Source organism: Geospiza fortis, unplaced genomic scaffold, assembly GCF_000277835.1.
Source record: "Geospiza fortis unplaced genomic scaffold, GeoFor_1.0 scaffold130, whole genome shotgun sequence".
In the NCBI taxonomy this organism is placed as follows: Eukaryota; Metazoa; Chordata; class Aves; order Passeriformes; family Thraupidae; genus Geospiza; species Geospiza fortis.
The window spans coordinates 13,126,899-13,147,688 of NW_005054300.1; the positions used below are offsets into that span (position 1 = coordinate 13,126,899).

The window sequence follows — 20,790 nt, forward strand, 5'->3', positions numbered from 1 at the left end:
TATAAGTTATCCCAATGTGAAACATTATGTGTGTGTTGCAGTAAAATTGATTTGAGGTTGAATGTGAAAATAGCTTAGCTGATGTCTCCCAGGTTGTGTCTCTATGTGTCCAGGATTTTTTTTACATTCATGGATTCATTGACATGTATTTCCATGTTTGCAACTTTGCATGGTATTAAGTTCTTTCGTTTCTCCTCACTTGAGTGGAGAAACTTTATTGGTATTCTAGTACTGTGATTTACAGAAGTGTAAACAAAGGAGAAATTACATTTACTTAGTGTGCTGTTACCATTTCTCCAGAGCAACTTGTAATTTGTATAGTGGAAGTCAAGAAAAGCTGTTCACTGCATAGAAGCATTGATCTGCATTGTAAAACCAATAGGTCTTTCACTATTGTGGGTCATTAGTCTGAAATGTGCTGAAGGAATCATAGCAAGTCTTTGTCTTTCTAATGTGGCTTACTAATTAGTCTTACTAACGTCTTACTTGTCCCTGGTATTGGTAGGAAGTGGATTTTCCACCAGTATTGCTACCACATCCAAACCCTTTGATGCCTTGTGGTATCATAGGCAGCATATGTTCTTTGTGTTTGTCTAGATTTAGAGATACAGTGAGCACCGACTTTTTTTAAGAACATTAATTTGGTTCAAACCATTTGAATGATGAAATCTGTTTGTTAGAATGTCATAGAAAAGTGGTGTTATAATTAGGTTTCTTGAGAAAAGCGTGGTGATGTGTAGATGGACCTTATATAAGTATTCTAGGCTGAAACCAGAATAAGTTCTATGCTCCTGTGTGTTGGTTACAAGGGGAAAAGGTTGCTGCCAACTAATCTTTATTTATATAAAATATTTGTGCGGAGTTCTTTCAGTGATGTCCAGGTACATCAGGAAGCTGCATTCTACTGAAGTTATATTCGTGCTCTTTTTACTTCCCCACAAGAATCATGTGCCCATCAGCAAGTTGTGTGGTTAGAGGTGATGTCTAAGGTGATGTCCTCCAAAAATGTTTTTCTTGTTCCCTGCACAGACTTGGTGCCTGTGACTGAGCGAGTGCTGCATGTTTGAGGTACCTGTGGAGAATGCTTGGAATCACCAGTAATTCTGGTCAAGGGCTGGAGTGCCCCCTGTTTCCTGTTCATGGCTAGAGCACTGTTTCTTTTTCCTTCACACACAAATAACCATGTAAGGTTTTAAAGGATGGATTGTGCCACTTTGCTTGTCAAAGGATCCTGGTTTCTGAGTTCAGTTCAGAGAGGCCTTAGTTGTCCTGATTTATGGAGGAAATAAAAGAATTGTATGAACAAATGATACTGGATTATTTGCCTGAATCCCAAATTAAAAACTGTAAATAGCAGCAACCTGTTTGGTAAGCCCAGGTTTACCAAGTCTGTGGAAGCTGGGTAGTCAAGGACTGCTATTTCTTCTTCTTACTACAGCATAAAAATGAACTGATTCCCTTTGGGGATTATATATGGTGCAGGTTTATATATTGATCAGTATTTTTAAATGTTTTTAAGGCTTTTAGACCAGGTGTTATCTGAGGACTCAGCTTCTCCGGGCCTTTGTGAGCTGGTAAGAATTATTGAGTGATTGACAAGGCCTACTTGTGTTTTGTCATGTACTTCTTATATAATGCAAAAAAGTGATAGAGAGGAAATACAGAAAAATACAGTTATCAATTTTTTAGTTTTGTATAATTTCTTCTAAATCTCCTTGCTTTTTTTGCTTCTAATACTATTGTAGAAACTGCAGCATCTTTATGATGAAATTGAGGTAACTTTTCTGAAAACTCGGTCTGGAATTAATTTTTATTTGGCTTTTATTTTTGGTCACTCTGCATAATTTGCCATAATCTAACAATTCCTACTTTACTTATAGTACCTTTTGAAAGTTGGGGTTTTTGAAAGTTTGCACTACATGTTGTTTGCTAAGGATACAACCTGACATCTCTGGTGACTTCTCAGAAAGTCTCAAAGCACTTTCTAGATGATGTAATTGATACATCATATAAAGAATCAAAAAGAATGAAGCTGCTCAATAACTCACAATGGCACTGTGTGATAGTTTAGAACAGGAAGTGTGGAATAACTATGTGCAGCTGGATCTACAGGATGAAATTAAATAGACAGGAAATACTTAACCAAGCTGGAATTTAACCACATCCAAAGTGGAATTTGATGTGGAAACTAGCACCTTTAATTATATGATTTTTTTTTCCAAAAGGAATGCTTATGACTGTATGTGATCACAATCTTAATTTTCTTCTGTTGACACTGAAATTCATTGATTGAACTAAGTTTAACTTCTCTTGTAATCTTGTCAGGATCGTAACTGTCTTTGGTGTAATTCCCTCTGCTGTGCAGTATTTAATTATTGTATAGAAATGCTTTTATAGTTTTCCAGGACTAAATCAATAATGAGTGATTTTACTTTTGCTGTTGAACCAAAGAATTGCAGCTATCCCCCCACCTCCATTACTTCTGTTGTTTTACTGCCATTTCAGCATATGGACTGACAGTGGTCAGTATTGTGTGAGTTGCATGGAGTAAAACACACTCAAAACTGTGCTCCTTCCTCTCTGTCTCAGGAACTTTCTCTATAAACTTTCACACAGATTTATTCTTTTTTCATCCTATTGTTGTAGTGCCTTGGAGCCCAATGACAGATCCAAGCCCTGCTGGGATGCTACTCAGAGAAATATTTTCCTGTTGCAGATTGTACAGTAGGGACAGAGCATAAAAATAAGAACATAGCAATGATGTTGGTCTGAGTATTCCAGAATTCCCAGAATCTCCAGTGCTAAAAACTTTATAGTGGACCTGGAAAAGGAGAGCTTACAGGAAGCTGTCCACCTGCTTGTGGGACAGAATGGGATAAAAGAAGATAGCTGATTGTTTCAAAAGTGAAGTAGCAAGCAGCGTATGCTCACAGATAATCTGGTTTAAGATGGGTATCAAAGCCTGAAAGAGAAGCCAAATCCCAAATACTCAGTTCAGGAAGGTGATGAATGGAAAATTATTTGTATTTCTTTTTCAAACACAGTTGGAATAAGATGATGTCTGCTCAATTTAAGCTGTGTGACTAATAAGTAAGGGAAATTTTTTGCAGCAACTATTAAAACAATTCAAGTGTCAACGTAAAAAAATACTTGAGAATGTGGTTTGAAAATAGGGATCTCAGCTTGGACAGAGTAAGGCAGGACTAAAACAGAGAAAAGAGAAGAAATAAAGGCCCTTCCACTGTCAGCTGAAATGTGTTTGGTGATGATTACCTCAAAACAGGAGGGGGGCAGAGGATAAGTTAAACCCACCTGTAGAACCATGTTCACTACTATAGAAGGGGATCTTGCAAAAGAGGAGCTGAAGGAGTTGTTAGGTAAGAGCATTTAAAAGGGAAAGGTTAGAAAAGTCAAGAGAAAAAGAACACTTCAGAAAGAAGAATTTACATCAAAATTTACTGTAGCATAAAATGAGTAGAAAGTGAATTTGGGTTGGAAGTTGGTGGCTGTATTATGGAAAAAGTGCAATAGCCAAAAAGATGGGAGAAGGGAACTGGGAAGTCAGGGGCCATTATCGGTGGATGAAAGGGCAGGATAATGTATTAACCTGTTATTTTCATCCTCTAGCTCTAATCCTTGAAAATTATAGCATAAATTATAGAATGTGCTACTTGAAAATTAGATGTCTTTATTACAAATTTTTTCTATTGTCTTGCCTTTTATACCTGTCCTTTCCTTTTCCTTATTAAAACAATTGGCCAATCTTTAGCTTGCTAAGTTGTACATTATGTCACTGGTATGTTGGGGCACATGCATTAGCACAGTTCATAAATAGAAGCAGCTGCTTTCCTCTGCACTTGTGAGAATGTACAAACACACAACCAAGATCTTCAAATCCTCTGTATGCTTTGGATACAATTCCTATCCTGAAAAGCCATGCTGTGATTTCAATTAGTGCAGATGTGCACCAAGCCACCTTATTGGCTCAGGAAAGAATTCTTTTGTTTCAACACTTGAACTGCTAGATCTGGTTAATGTTACCAAATGAAAAAAAAAATAGCATCACACCTATGGTATTAATCTTATTCTCCAGTATCTGAAAACACTCTGGCAGACAAAAAAAATGTTGTCATCTCACTGGGAAAAGCTGAATTCATACACAGGAACTGCAGGATTACTTCAACATTTTACTAGTCCCCTGTAACACCAGCAAGTCCCATAAATGCCTAATGGAAAAACAGCAGAAAATGAGATCTGCAGCAGCCTTTAGAGATCAAATTTATGTTGCCGAACACTTTTTTCAGGTCAGGTTTAAAGGTCAGAAGAAAGTGGATAGATTAAATTTACTGATTTTGCCAACTTTAAAGGCCCCTTTCAGAGATTTTCTGTTTCTACAGGAAGCCCCAATATGCTTTTAGATAGTTTTCTGCAAGAACTGAAATGTATAAAATCTTTACTGTATGTTTCTCATATGAGAAAGGCACTCATGTAACAATACTTAGTTATCCCTGGTGTACTCTTGAGCAGTATCTGATTTATACCCAAGGTATGTTATCATCTTGGAGTAATTAGTACTTCCATTAATAAAGTTTTTTGTGTGTATTAATTTCATGCACAGACTAAGACTCATCCGTCACAAGGCCAGATGTGACCCTACAGTGACAAAAATGGTAACCCCAATTCATTTTCACACTTGTGTTAAAATTTGTCTCCCTGTTTCTCACACAATATTAATCTCTTCTTTGTCCCAAACAGAAAAGTATCTTCCCATGGGCATCACTAACTTTTACACTCCATGCTTCTTTAAATGTGAATAGAATAGAGCCTACTACCCTCAGTGGAGAAAAAAGAAAGTGGAATACAAAATCTTACCACAAGGGACTTTCTAGATCATCAGTCTCTGCAAACACTAGTTGCAAAATGAATGACTGTAAGTGGGAGGATGACTGTGGACAATATCTTCAGAATCCTAAGTAACATGGGCATAATGCCAAAAATGTCATTTTTAGAAACAAAACACAAGCTTTTCTAAGGGGTAGTAATACTAGAGAAAGGCCAGTTGAATGAAAAGCTTAGTTTCTGTATATGAAGCAGTGCTGAACAAGCAGCATATTTTTGTAGCTGTATTTTGGGGGGTTAGAGGAAGGAGGGGAATTTATTTATGTGGAGTTATTTCATCAGTCTTTAAATATATGGGTAATTCAGTGCAAGATGTTACAATGTTAGCTCAATATCAAGCCTTAATACTTCCCAATTAAAAAAATTTTGACCCAGCCTCCTCAGTGTTCCTTCTTAGGAAAGTCTTGAATTTGTAGCAAATGAAGTTGTTCTCCAGTGTATATGTCTGCTTGTAAATTATTGTGCTTTAAATTTTAGTAAATAGTCACTCAAAAAGCCTTTTCAAAGTTACTTTGAATTGTCACTTTATTTAACTTTCTCATGAATACTTTTCTAATACGTGGTGATTTTTCAGACTTGAGGTTTTTAGAGTAGTTCACAATTTTATTAGTGTCAAATTGAGTAAAGACCATAGACAACTGTTTTGGCTTTCAACTGTGTGAATTTCCTGCGTACTCATTAACATTAGGGATATCTTTGGAACTGGAGAATTGAGTGATATCTGTAATTACAGATCTACCAGTATCTCCATAGTGAAGTACTTTATTAGCCACTCATTAAAGAAAAGCTTTCAATATTAATTTTTAAACACTAAAAACTGTTATTCTCCAGTTTAGTTCTCTAGTGAAGCTTCTGCTAGGATTTGAAGAGCTAGCTGTGGGAGATCTTTGTGGCTTGCATGTAGTCCCTTGGGATGTATTGTAGGTTCAACTCACTATTTATGAAGATTTTCTAATTTAGCCAAATTCAACAGAATAGTTCCAGTTTCATGGCTAACTGAAAAATTTATTGAGATGGGAGCTCAAATATCCAAGCAATCTTAGAAAAATAGAGTTTCTTTTCACACCCACAAACATAGAAGACTGCCTGACCAGATATGGACCTTGCTGAACTAAATGGAATAAAGCTTAACACTTGGGTTTCAGCTTAAAATCAACTTCTAACAAATGTGCACAAACCCAGGGTAAATCTGAAAATTCTTCTTTTAGAGTAGAGCTGATGGGACAAATTTTAATAAAATTGGATACATCTGCAATGGTATCATATATCAACCAAGAGGCAGACAAAAGAAGTAGGAATTTATTGGAGGAATCCATCTGACTTTTCTTGTGGGCAGAATTACATCTGGCATTTGTGAGGGTGTGCCATTTCCCAGATCTTCACAGTATGTTGGCAGACTTTTTTAGCAGGCTTGGATGTTCATTTGGGAGAGCATGATCTCTGAATAGATGTATAATTCACTGCAGTAAAACCAAGGTACATGTCTCCTCAAAAGGGACTCTTTCGCCCTAAGAAAAATATCCAAAGACAAATACAAATTTGTAGCTGGCAGTCAGAAGAGCAGACAAAGTATTACTCTGTCAAAATGCCAGACATTCAAAAGATGTTTTATAAAAGTTTCTAGCATCTCCTGGTCATCTGAATCCTCTTCTCAGCATAGAATCCTCATAGAATGGTTATGGTGGTAATTGTGGAAAATTGGTAGTCATCAGTGGTGTTAAATATCTGAATTCTAAAATGTATCACAGTCTTGAAATTGTTGAATATTTTCCAAGGACTATTATTACCAGTGAATATTCTGAAGTTCCTTTGCTCCAGGATTAGAGTGGCAGGGATATGGCAGGATACGTGAGACATGAGAAATTGTTGTGGAGAGCAAATTGCTAGAAAAGCAAGTTCATAGGAAGACTTCTGCAACTCCTGTGTGTATGAATGCAGTTTATCAGGAGTAAAAAGGGTCAGAAGACACTTCAGAGATTGTTTGTTACAAATATACAGAAGTACTGCTGTGCTGCAAACCGTTCTCTGAAGTCTGCTGTTTCAGCAGCCTGAAGTATTATTACTCCAAGGTTATGGATGTACATTAGGCTTAGACTTGAGTCCTGTTGGATTTGCAAAGTTAAGTACATAAGCTTCACAGGCCTGAGGCTCTCATTCAAGGGGAACTCATGTAATTTCTCTGCTTCTAGACAAGGCCAGGCCTGCAGGTTCTAACAGTAATTACCTCTGGCTAAACCTAGCAGTTAGGCGATATAAGCAAATTCTATTATTTATGTCTATCAGTTGTAAGCTGGTAAGGTGTGGATGAATTCTTAACTCGTTCTAGTTCACAGTGGATAAAATCAGTTCAGTGCTGGCAATAGAAGATTTGGACATTGTTTGTTGGGTATTAAGTGTCTAAAGTACTCATTTGGTGAAGCTAGAGCCTCAAACCTTAGCTAAGTCATTATATCCAAAGGGAGTTCTTTCTATTGGAGCAGTTTGGTCTCTCTTGGTGCCTGGAAGGGAAGCTTCCCCTGCCTGGTGCCTGGAAAGTCAGCTTCCAAACTCAAGTTCAGCAAACATAAAATCCAGACCAGTGTCACCATTGGTGCTCATTTTTGAAAGCTGAAGTAAAGCCTATGCCAGCATGAAATTTATTATCCTCTTTGCATTTCAGTTTGTGTCTCTGGTGACTGATTAAAAAAATTACCTTTTTTTAAAGTAGCATCCATGAAGAATAGGTAAATGGATCAGCACAGTAAGGAATAAGTTTACCTGCATGGGAGCCACTGTCCTATGATGAACAATTTTTCAATAAGTGTCGTTTGCAACTGTTATGAAAATCTATCAGTGCCTGTTTCTGTTACAGTGCAACTGTGCTGACAGCTCAGAGGTGAGGGAGTTCTGCTGTAGAGCTGCAGGGAGAGCTGAATTTGCCTGCATGGTTCTTTCACCTGAGTGACAGGTCAGAAAGAATAGCTCTCCAGCCTTCCTGGTGGCTCTTTGCATATGGAAACAATACACAAGCAATCCATCTGTTTGTGGATCTTCTTTAAATCAGTGATCCAGACATGTAATATTTTATAAACCACTTACTTCCAGTTAAAATTTTTTGCTGTGAGTTTCATGCAATAAGATTTCCATACTACAGAATTACGGAGCATAAAAGGAAAAGGAGTGAAAGGCAGTTTGTGCTTCAGATTAGTACAAATAAAGTGAACAAAGCCATCCATTGTGTTCCATTTGTGCCACTGTTGTTAGATATTAATTTGATAAGGACAGACTGTTAAAATGGGGACTGAAAAAAAATGTTGAAACTTTTTTTTTCCCCCTTGACTACTCCATCATACATTATAATGTTTATTGTTGAGATTAAGTACTCTCTATTCAAGCAGTAACAAGTTTCATAGTGGAACAAAAGTAAGCAGCACTCATGAAATTCATTTTAACAAAAAGTATGAACAGAAAGATATGAAAACTATTGATTATGTTGTCTGTGGTGACATACAAACAAAATGATAACTGTTCACATCTATACACGTGGAAGAATGGCAATGTCAGATTGTGCAGAGATTAACATAAGAATCTGACATCTTTGGTGAAAATTTATAATTACAATTGATGCTTTGGTGGAGATTGGAATGAGGGTGGAATCTTGTCAAATAAGTTTTTCTGTTGTTCATGTCATTGCCAACTACTTAACCCTTAGATTATCAGTGATTATTGCTATGGGTAAATGTGACTGTTGTGATAAGTTTTTCTGTGATCTGTACCAGTTCTGAACATCTGTTTCAGAAGGAAACTTCTTAAGCTTAATTTTGTTCTGCAGAAGATGTCTTAAATTGTACCATATAGATACTGCTCCCCAGGGCAAATTTTGTAAAAATGGCTGATTTGTGTCTCAACTGCCTTTCTGAAGAAAATTAGAGCTCTAAACATCAGAAAATTGAAGAAATTTAAAGAATTTATCTATGATTGCTGAGCGCTGGTTTCAAGGTACCATCATCACTTCTGTTTCTCATTATTTACAGAAGTGTTTGATACCACTCTGCTAGCTTTGGTTTCTAACTAGATTCATAACTGGGTTGGACTGGAGATGTTGATGAGGAGGCATTGTAGGGACAGGAGTAAAAAGAGAATCCTTCATTTCCATAGTTAGCTGTTCTGAAGAGAGAGCAAGCTCCAGTAAGTACCAAATCATCTGACTTTTCTGTAAATGAAAGCATGTCATTGATACAGATGCATAAAAGTATATAAAAAACTCAAGGTAGACACTTCCCGTGTTTGAAGAATGCATGCTGCATTTTACTTTGACATGGCCCAATAATTTTATTTTAACCTAAAATGAGGTTATTCTGTTACATAGTTTCAAAATGTTCTTGTTTGGCTGTTTAAAAAAATAGAAATTCTGTTTATCTAGCATAAGGAAGGGATTTAAAAACTCTCTGAACTAAGTAGGTGATTTTGAGAGATCCCATCTTCATTTTCTTATAAAAGCACTGAAACATGAGTTCAAATGCTGATTTTAAAAAGAGTGTTTTTTCATTTGTCTTAGCCATGTGCTTCAAATATGTCAAAGTTATTCAGTGATAGTCTAATCCAGAAATCATGGTTATGGTGTATAAATTAGCACACAAGTTAACACTGTTAAATACATTATGGTAGCTTTAGTGTCTATTTTTCTTATTTTCTCTGTTTTCAGGGACACAAATTGAATGGGCAAAGATTCAAGCAAAGGGTAACAAAGAACAGGGGGCATTTTTTCATAGTTAATATTCTGATTAATATTCTGTAACAGAGCTCATTCCTGTTCAAAGGACTATCTACATATAGGGTTGTAGGCATTATTAAGATCACGTTGACTTAATGATTTGGAATTCAGAGATGCTCCATGTGAAGAGGAAGGGCTGCAGAAGGATCTCAAACTCTAAGGTGTTCTAATGCATCTACGTGGTTTGTTTGCAAAGTGCATATATTTTATGGAGTTTGTTTCAGGATAAAATAGCTAATTTCTGGTTGTTAGGGACCCCTTGGGATGCTCTGCTTTGAGATTCTTTTTTAGAAGCTGATAGAACATTGGAGACTGTTTGTCCACATATTTTTTGTCCATACTTTTCAAATATGCACAGATCTAGTATATCATAGGTTTTTACAGTAATTCATGTTGCAAGGGACCCCTAAAGATTTGCTAGAGCAAATCTGAAGTTTTCAGTTGCTTTGTGCTCAGTCATTTTGAATACTTCCAAGGATGTTCTGATGTTTGATCCCTGTCATGAAAATTCTTTTTCCATGTGAAATTTCTTTGAATATTATAAAACTCACATGAGTTTCAAAAGCAGTTTGATTTATATAATTTTAAATACCATTTTTAAGAACGTGAACTCTTCTTTTTCCCTATGCACTTCAACATTGGAAAAAGAAGCCAATTGAATTAAACCACACAAACTACTTTGGATAAGAAGAGACATTGGTTCAGGAGGTTAGGTCTGATTTATAAAACTAGAATTGCCATGTTGGAAGTATCTCCTTGAATGTAACCTTGTTTCCGTAAAGTAAAAGTTTTGGAGATTTAAATGAGTCCAAAGAAGTCACTTAACTATTAGTTAGCAGTAATTTTCTTCATTGCTAGTTGTATTCTGCACTGTTGTAAATTGATTTGGATCTATAAATTCTAATTTACATGGCAGTTTACAAAATCCATTTTTTGCCATACATTAAAAAATAGTGCCCATGTGTTTCTACTGTTTCAGAAGAAATCTGTAACATGTACAGCATTTTTAAAATCAGTAGCACAAAATCCTCCTATGAAAAATCACATTGTGTTGCATGTCTGAGCAGCCTCAGTCAGTGTTCCCTGAGCCCACCCTCGGGTGAGAGTTTGGTGCTAAACACAGCACAGCATGCACAGAAAGCACCTGGGTCCCGTGAGCTGGGGTCCCTATTCCTGAAGGCTGAGAAGGTCCCTGGTGCCTTTACTGCCAAGGGGGTGCTGTCACACATTCTTAGGGAACACAGGTACTTGCTCACTAAGTTTCAGGGGCTTCCTGTTCTGAGAATCATTTGACTTGGAATCTCACTGATATTCTGCATCAAGAAAGGTTAGTTGTCTGTCATGGGTTGAGCATCTAACCTGATCTTTTATTGATCTAAAACTTTTTTTTTTAAATTGCATTTTTAGTTTTATTGGGAAAAAAATACTTGTTCTATCATATTTCATGTATCTGGAGTGTGATTTTCTCTGAAAATTTGTGATTTTCATTGCAAATAATGTGATGGGAGTGGAGTCAGTTTCAGGTAGAGAGGCATGGAAAATATTCAGTGGAAGATTAAAACCTACTTAGGGTATTCAAGCATCTTGAATAGCAGTGCAAAGTGAAGCCCCTACTATAGTCTCTTACTCTCCAAATAATATGACATTACAAAAAATAATGTCTTTGCAGAAAATAATGTCTTAGCAGGGAAGTTTCCCCTGAGGCTATAAGATCTGGAAGTAAAAGACTTACTCTCTTCTCCCTGGTTACAGTAGTGGTCGTGCTATTAAAAGTAAGTTTCTGAGGTATGAACTCATAAGTTCATTAGAAATAGAAACTTAATGTAAGTGTTATTTGGTTCTAAAAAGCTAATAATTAAGGGTATTTCCCCCTCACCCTTGGAATTTGAAGGAAGTACTTATTCAAGCTATAATAATTAATGCAAAACACTTACATAGCTCATTGTATTCAAAATATTCTACAGCCAGTTATTATTGCCCAAATTAATTTAAGCCAGTTATTATTGCCCAAATTAATTTAAGTGAAGATATCTCTGTTTAGAGCTTAGCATCTGTCCACATTTCAACTATATTAATAATTATTAGAATTAGCATAGATCCTGACCCTCATTTACTTGTGTTCAGAAAGAAAGCCATGTAAGAGTCTTTCTATAATGAAAATTAAAAGGCCAAGCAATAACATTAATGTTCTTTTAAATAATTAATTTTAATGTGTGGAAGTGTGAGCAATAAATGTTTTATTGTAAACCCTGATGTGGTAATTAATCCAAGTGATTAGGACCTAATTGCATGTTCATATTAAATGTTATATTTGCTGTGAAAGACATCCTGTTGGAACTGTGGTTTGGAGGATAGAGTTGTAAGAAGAGTGATACTTGAAAGAAATATTTAACTCACTTTCTCATGACTTGGTAAACCAGAAATTGAAAAAAAAATCTATTATTATTATGCCCATTCTTTTTTTAGAACTTCTGAGCTTTTTGTTGCACTGTGCCCTTAATTCTATGCAATAGTGGTGCTTAAACATGAAAGTAATATGTAGGCCCTATAAAATCAGCTAGGATTTACCTTGGGGACTGGGAGAGGTATTTGTTTTATTAATCATTTACACCTTAATTTGCAAATAATGGAAGTCCTACTATTTAATAAGGCTGGTAATTTCTTTAATGCAAAGAATAAGTCATCCTTTGAGCAGTGTTGGTTTCAGGTGCCCTGGTTGTACTTTGGAAAGCCCCATTGCACACCAAATGAATTCAGATCTCCACTGAAGCTTTGGAGCTGCTCCCGAATTTCACTAATATATTGATGGAGTTTGGGTCCCTCTTTTAAAAAAGACTTATTTTATTAGCGTAGGTGGGTTTTTTCCTTCAGCAAAGTTACTTATTTTAAATATACTGTGGGCTTCTGTGATTCCATATAGAGCTCAGTTTTGCCCATGGTGAGTCTGCCTTTTTTAAACAGACTCAGTTAAAGGATGAGTTAGCATTTGAATAGTGCTATAAGCTTCAGAAATCTTTTGACTTACCACTTGATCATTTCTTTTTTCCTCTTCATACCTACCATGCTACATATTTCTGATGATACCATCTTTATTAGTGAAATAATATGCTCTTTCTATGGGGCTCTTGAAATATGTTCTAACGATGATGGTAATGACTTTGATTAATATTTAATCCCCATGCTGCTATGTTCTTATAAATTACAAGATCTCAAAGGTAGCTGGGGGAGGGAAGAAAGGTTTCTGCTGAAATGTTTCAGGATTAGAGTGCTTAGGGAGAAAGATACCTATATTTTATTATTTTGTATCTGCTTTCAAACCTGGATTTCAGTGAAACATTTTGTACCATGACCACATTCTTGACAGGGGAATCTGTAAGATGGACTTACTGTCCAGGGCGCTGGACTCATTCTCATGTTTGTTTATGTTATGGAACTGTTGCATTCCTCTGCATCACCTGGGGATCATGAGAGAGGCCACAGGTATAGCAGTATATGCCTGTATAAAGCAAGAGCTTGGTGAGACTTTTTTTTTCCTTTTGACACCCAGTCAGTCAGTAGTGATTATCTACTAATATCAGTCATTGTTTCACTCTGAGCGTTAACCTGTATTCTTGAAACAGACCATTGTGCTAATATAAGCACATTTTATTAAGCAAATACTCCTATTTGTTCTCTTCTTGTTCAAGGCTATTTTAATAAGCAAGAAATGGGCTTGTTTAAAGTATTTACTTAGAGATCTTTCAAACTGAGGATTAACTGTCTAGAGAATTAGAAATTCTCTATGCATTTGTAGTTGCATAGATTCTCTCAATTTACTAATACACTGTAAATATTATGTACACACCAAACTTGAATGAATTCAACATATGGTTGATGTTTACATAATTTATGAGATGCCACATTATATTAATGGAACTAACCATATACAAAAAAGCAAATGTTGCACTATAATCGAGGGCCTAAATTAACCATACCTTATTCTGTGCTTCCTCAAGTGTTTATTTGCTAGGATGAGGATCCTGGGATTGTGCTCAAAATTTTGTCAATTAAGATTGAAAACCAGTTATCTCATTGTTCCAAACATCATCAATAATATTGATGCCAATTTTTAGACTTCTGGATATTAACTAAACAATAAAAAATGTGTCCAAGTCTGCTTTTTGGTCTAAACACAACATTATCCTCATATTAATAATTGAGTTAGACAAACCTAATAAAGAGTTATTTTAAAAGGATGAAAGGTGAAAGAAATGGTTTCTCTCTTTAATCAGCAATTTAACAATTTTTAAGATGCATGGCTTTCTCAGTAAGGATTAAATTGGTTTTCAATGAAGGAAAAAGTGTGGTGAAGTGGTTCTGGGATACTAGGAGAAATGAAGTGGCTTGCTCTTTATCATAGCTTGCTTGATCTGCAGCTTATATTTTATTGATGGTAATACCCTATACTCTATAATACCTTTCAACACAAAATTTCAGTCATTTCAGTAATGTTAAGTAATTAAACCTCACACTGGTTCTGCCAATGGAGGTGCATTTATCATTATAACTATTTGCAAGTGGGTAAACAGAGGCAAAAGAGGTTGAATTATTAATCAAAGTAATAAAATCTCTGGGCTCCTATCTCCCAGATGATGTTTAGTACTTCCTCCAAAATTTTGTTAAAAATTCAGTATAATTAAATGTATATATCTCACTCCCTGAGTTTAATAAACTCATGTAAAACTATATACTTAATTTGAGAGAGCATATTTGAGAGGTGTTTTTACTTTTTCACAGAGGGGCCGACTTAAGGGAGCATTGTCAAACCAAATTGCTCATTTTGGCAAGATGAATTTAGATCTTAACTAACTTAGTACTTTTCAGGGAAATAGGAGAATTTATTTATTTGAGATGATGTTTCTCTGTGCCAAAAGTAGGTATATTACTGCTCTCTGGCACATGAGTTACACCTCATTGTTAAAGTTCACATCTACACTGTGAGTACACATCTCCTAAGTAAAGTCACACAATTATTTTGTCCTTAGCGTGGCTTAGAACAACTCCCGGAGAGGGCCAAATTTAAACAGTAGTCAACAGAATTGAAAAATATTTTCAAACTGATTAAAATTTAAGATAGATTGGTAATATATGCATAAAATAATTGTTTTCTTTAGCATGCAATGCCAGATATTGAAGGTTTTCTGCTACTGATAGATACAAATATGGCAATAATGAGAGTTCACTTCAGCAACAAAGAAGCTGTTCAAGTCTGAAAGCAATCCTCTCCTTCTGACATGTTGGCACCATCACAGAGGAAAATGTCATGGTCAATATAAGCACATTTACTGACAGTTAGGTTTTTTCCTATGTTCCTGAAAACTGTTTGAAACTTGGCTTTTATCAAAAACAGAAACACTGGCCACTCAGAATGATAAAACAATAGTTTATGGCTTAGTCATTTTCCAGTTATAAAGCAATACTTTCATAAAAATAAACAAGGCATACAGGAACAAGCCAAAACAATTACTCAGAGAAATTGTTGCATTCTTGCTGTCCTTGCTTCCTGATTTAAAACAACTGTCTCCAGTAGGAACTGGACAAAAAGCAGCGGGTTTTGTTTCATTAAGTAACTGCTTGCTGATCACTGAGATAAGATTTATCACTGAGATAAAATATAATTCAAAAATGCAGTTGATACTAGGTCTAGGTACTTTCTAAATTCCTAAATTACCTTTTACAGGAAGAGCAGGTACCTAGAGTAAAATAGCATTAATGTATTTCACTAATTTACAGACTGAACATTTCCCAAGTGGATAGTTACAAAGAGCTTTTGTCCTTTCTAGAGAAAGTAAAATGCTACTTTAAAGCCACAAGAACTTTTATTAGTAAAGGTCATGTTGATTTTTTAATTTGTAGGGGTTTGTTAATTATTTCTGAAGGGTTTTTCCCCATACTGTGAGTATTTTATTATCTGCATCATCATGACTATTCTGGCATAGCTCAGTAAGGAAAATAATTTAACAATAATTTCAGGCAGGAACAGATTACAAATATAAATGCTCAAAACAGAGAGATTGGAGAGATAAGGGGTCGATAAATCTGCTAACTTGACAGTCTTGCACATTGCAAGTAATGTGCTCAGATGTTTCAATGTTAAAGGTAGTTTTTCAATTGCTCCCTGCTTTTTTAAGTTTACATAAGTACTAAGGCAGATGAAGAGTTTTTGCTCTGTCATTCCAAGAAGATTCCTTCTGATTCCTGTTCTGAGGGAAGATGATTTCATTGCCATGTCTCACAGTGGGTGGTACATGGGCTGCACCCCATCTGTGCTCAGGCAGTTCAGAGGCTGGAATACAAAAGTCTTTCAGACTCTTCTGGTCGTGAGAGCACCTGGAAGCCTTGTGCAAGTCCTTTGGTGCGGAGCACTTACCTGTGGTTCCTTCTCCAGCTCAGGGACTGCCTGAGCTGTGTGCTTGTCCTCACTCTTGCCAAGCCCTGGTGCTTTTGCTAGACTGCAGCAGGTGATGCTGATGGCAGAGCAGAGCTGAGGGATGCCTCTTGTGCCCAAGTGTGTGGCTTCAAGCTCTCTTTGTGTGCAGAATGTAGGAAACTTAACCAGGTCCAAAAGCTCTGACTTGGTTGTGTCTGTCATGTAATGGAGCAAGTTTTTTAGCACCTCAGCACTCTCACTCTCTCACTGGAAGTGCCAGCACATTTGAAGTTAGATGATTTCTGTAGGGCTTTACTGAATTGCGGTATTTATCAGGACTGTCACTGTGTAACTGTCAAGCTTTCTATGTGTCTGAAAAACTCCACCCTTTAGATGGATGGGACTGTGATGTCATAATTGTATTTTTATGTAAATGCTTGCTATAAAATAATTTTGGATTAAATGATGTGTTCCTTTCCTGTTGGCAGAATATAATTTGTCTTAAATGGCAGCAGACTGTTGTATCTGTTTTCCTGAAAATTAAATATTTGGATTCACACTTATGATTTATTGATTTTACATTGTTACCAAATGGCATTCCCAAATCAGCTCAGAATACCATGGTTCAAAATCCTGTCATTCATATGATAAAGTTTTTTTTCATGTAATCCACTCTGCAAATGGGCGTGGCAAAGAAAGTGGAAGAGCTAGAAAGAAAGAAATGCATTGTAACAGGTAGTACATTTGAAAGAAATCCCAGTTTTTATTATCGCTGTATGCTTTTGAGGCAATATTGCTTCTTTACTATTAAACAGTAATAAATCCCAAATTGCAAGGCAGTTTGTTATCATCTTGTCCTGCATTTGTTTGGAAATATTCCCTCAGAAAAAAAGAAAAATCTTTATTCTGATTGTGCAAACATTCCATGTGCACAATCTGGTTGAATTCATGTGCATGAATGTAAGGCAAGGCTTCTCAGCTTGGACAGAACACCTTATACAGAAATGCATTCACCACAGCCAGAGTTGTGCTGGTTTCAAGAGTTCATCTCTTCAACACTCTCTGTTTCTGTGCTGCTGACACTTTCGACACCCTTAATTTGCTGCCTTCACATCTGCTATAGCTGGTGCTGTAAGAGCTTAGGTAGGTCAGAAGAAACCTTTTGGGTCTGTGTTTGTGATAAAAATGAGAGAGGTGGCTTACAAGATAAATTACTGGTGTGTAAACTCACCAAATCCTTCTGGTAATGCTAGTGTCTACAAAGAAAAAATATGTGAATGGGAAAGACTATCCAGTATTCACAGTACCCTGGCATATCTTATGAGGTGCATCAAAGAATTCCTGAATATTGTAGGAGTGAGATTAGTGTAACATCCTCTATGACTTTGTCCTCTGTTGTATGCATCTTACTGAATTTTAAAAGCTCTTAAGTTACAAATAAGTGACTGTATCTCCCATAGCCATGTGGCTGCAATACATGAATGCATTTTTCTTATTTCTTCCTTTTTGTTTCTTTTTATCCCACAAGGAAAATGGGGGTTTTTTCCCCACCAAAGGACTGTACTTAAATAAAAGGACTGCTTACAGTGCCTAAGAATGGTATTGCTTTCTGCATGTGTACATATTAACATGCATATAAATAATTCAATCTACCATCCCATTTTCCTGGTCTGTATTTTGGTTCAGCTTTGCTCTCTGGCTTGTGGTATAATGGTACCTTCCTCCTGGCATAGAAAAGACACTCATTTTGAGCAGCAGAAAATAGTAGCACATCATGAAGCAATAGCATCTGGTATACTCTATCAGCAAATGCCAAAGGAATGCTGTGTTCTGCTAATATATCTGATAGCCTTTAATGTTTTATAGGTTTTCTTAGTGTACAATATTCCTTTCACTTCCTGTGACTGTGGTGCCCAATTGTCACATGTCCTTCTGTCACAGAATCATCAAGGTTGCAAGAGACCTTTGAGATCATCAAATCCAACCCAACACTACCACTGTAACTCCATATCCACTGTCACATCACCCAGCACCAGACCCTGATGCCTCCTAGACACCTCCAGGGATAGTGACTTCCCCACATCCCTGGGCAACCTATTCCAATGCCTGACCATCCTAACAGTGAAAAAAACCCTTCTAAAATCTAATCTGAGTCTCCTCTGTCTCAGTTCTCAGCCTCTTGTCCTCTGTAGGCAGAGCAGAAGAGACCAGTCCTCCCTTCATTGCCATCTCATTTCAAGCAGCTGTAGAAAGCAATGAGGTTCCCCCTGGGCCTGCTCTTGAGACTAAACAGGTCCCTCACCCATTCCTGTAAGACAAGTTTTCTAGATCTTTCTTGAGCCTGGCTCCAGCAGTTCAATGCCTTTCTGAAGTGAGAGGCCCAGAACTGAAAGCAGTACTCGAGGTGTGGCCTCACCAGTGCCCAGTGCAGTGGGACAATCACTGCCACACTTCTCACTGGCTGCACTATTCTTGCTGCAGTCCAGGATGCCATTGGTCTTCTTGGCCACCTGGGCACATTGCTGGCTCATACTGAGCTGGTTGTCCACCAGCATCCCCCTCCTTCACAAAGGTAGATACATGCACAGTAATTTAATTTTTCTGTGTAATGTACATTTTCCAGGCTGTTGGAATTTCTGTTTGTTAGCTGTCTCATCCTTTGATTAGAGGTATTTTCTTCATGGTTGTTTTAAGTTTGAGTTTTGCAGGTAAATAGGACCCCAAAACTCTCTGTAGTAGTCTAAGGTATGTAGGTAGGTATAGAATATCTTCTGAGGAGCCTCTTAGCCTTCTTGTTAGTGGGCCTAGAGCTTCCTACTGGTGAAATACAGTCTTTTATACCAGTGGTACAGGATACACTTATTCTCCCACTCAAAGCTAATGTTGGCTGACAGTTAATTGTTAGAGTAGGCAAGAGTAGTTGGCTTAGGCATTCCTTTGTATCCATCTGTCTGGACCAAAAGCAGAGGCAGCTGCAAGAGTCTGCAGGCTGAGTTTCTGTGGAAGTCACAGAGCAACTTTGCTCTGAATCCCAGTGAGATATAAGAAAACCTGGGGGTTTTAGGGGAATTCATTCCTGTACACAATTGCAGCATGCCACAGTAGGGTGGCCTGTGGCTTCTCTGGTTGTAATTTAAGTTTAGGAAGCTGTGTTACTGTAACTACACTGGTCATAGCTGCATGGAATTCTACTAAAAGTAGAGACAGAGTCAATTTAAATACCTGAAGAGGGGGACTGAATTAGGTTTCTTTAAATCAATGTCTGTTCAGATCAAATTTTATTTTCTCCCTATTTTCTTAATTCCATTGTGTGGATTGTACTGCTACAATTTTGTTTTGCAAAAAATGTTATACTTGGAAAAGAGTTGTCATACAAAGAACTCTTAATTTCTAGATGTTTTAATGTCAAACAGTTATTTAAAAATATAAACAAAACCATGGAAGAATGCAATTAAATGGCAGAAGTGATTTTTAAGAAACCCAGAAGACAGCAATAGCCTTTGAGATTTCCTGGCCTTTACTTTGCAGGATCTAAAAAGCAAACTCTCCTATCTGTATCTCAGCACTTTTATGATGCCTTTACAAGGAAAAGGGAGTTGGATGCAGGCCTGAGTTAGATCTCATGGGGATAGTGTTCTCTACCTTAAATTACAATCAGATGTATTTTACTTTAGATGAAGTTTTCAGCCTAAAATTGGTAAGAGGCCTAATTATTTGACCAGGTTACTATGTATGTAGACCATTGCAGAGCTATCTGTCATTTATCCAGAGCTGGCAACACATCACCCTTGAAAGATTTTTATTTTGCGTTTGGAACAGTTTTTTTAAAACTCCATTTCTCTGTTCATTACATAAAATACTAAATGATGGTAGAGATTGCTATGGAGATTAGAAGTTATAGAAACTGTTCATTTTAATTCTTCTGAATGTAAAATTAGCAAAGAGGCTTGGATGTTTACAGGCTTCCAGTTCTTCAGAGTACTAACTAGCTCCACAGCATGCACAGGATTCTTGTGCCCTTTGGACTTTGATTGTCAACTAGCAAATCGTGCCCAGATTTTGAAATCAGTCATGTATCTTTGAGACTGGAGAGTGTGGAGTAAGGAGAAATAAATAGATGTACTCTCAAAGTAGCCTTTAATCTATAGACTTATTTTTTCTAGTGATTAGGATGCCTAAAATGATCTGATAACTGAAGTATGCGGGATGAAGATATAGCTATTCTGTGATTCAAAGGCATAATCATATGGATGAAAACTGGAAAATAAGACTGTGTCACTAGTGTATCTTCTGGAGTGTCATGGTGGTGATATTATAGATAGAACTGAGATGGTGTTTTATGTGTCAGACCCTCCTGAAAGTTGTTTCTCACTGTGCCTTAGACATTATTTCTGGCCTTAAATTTAACACTTGCTGCTCATGCTTGAAAATTGCTATTATTTACTGAGTTAGGAGAACAGTTGGTAAAATAAGTTTTAGAATTATAAAAACAAAACATACAGAATTTGTTTAATTAGTGCAAGTCCAAGCCTTTGTTTAATTAGTAGATTAATAAAACTGTAGGGGATCTGAACATGTGTGCTGGGGTAACCATCTGCAATGCTAAATTCAAAATGGCAGCCTTGTTCTTCATAGGATCAGCATTCACAATTTAGTAGACAAGTAGTGATTTGTGGAAGCTGATACTTACTTAAATGTGGATGTTCTGAGTAAAGGAAAGTACTTTTGG

At 36.7% G+C, this 20,790-nt stretch overlaps 1 protein-coding gene across 1 annotated transcript in view; it reads left to right on the top strand.

Annotated features, from left to right (window-relative positions):
- ADK (adenosine kinase) overlaps window positions 1-20,790 on the top strand; it is a 269,341-nt gene that overhangs the window by 170,327 nt on the left and 78,224 nt on the right. The gene's annotated exons all lie outside the window — the stretch shown is intronic.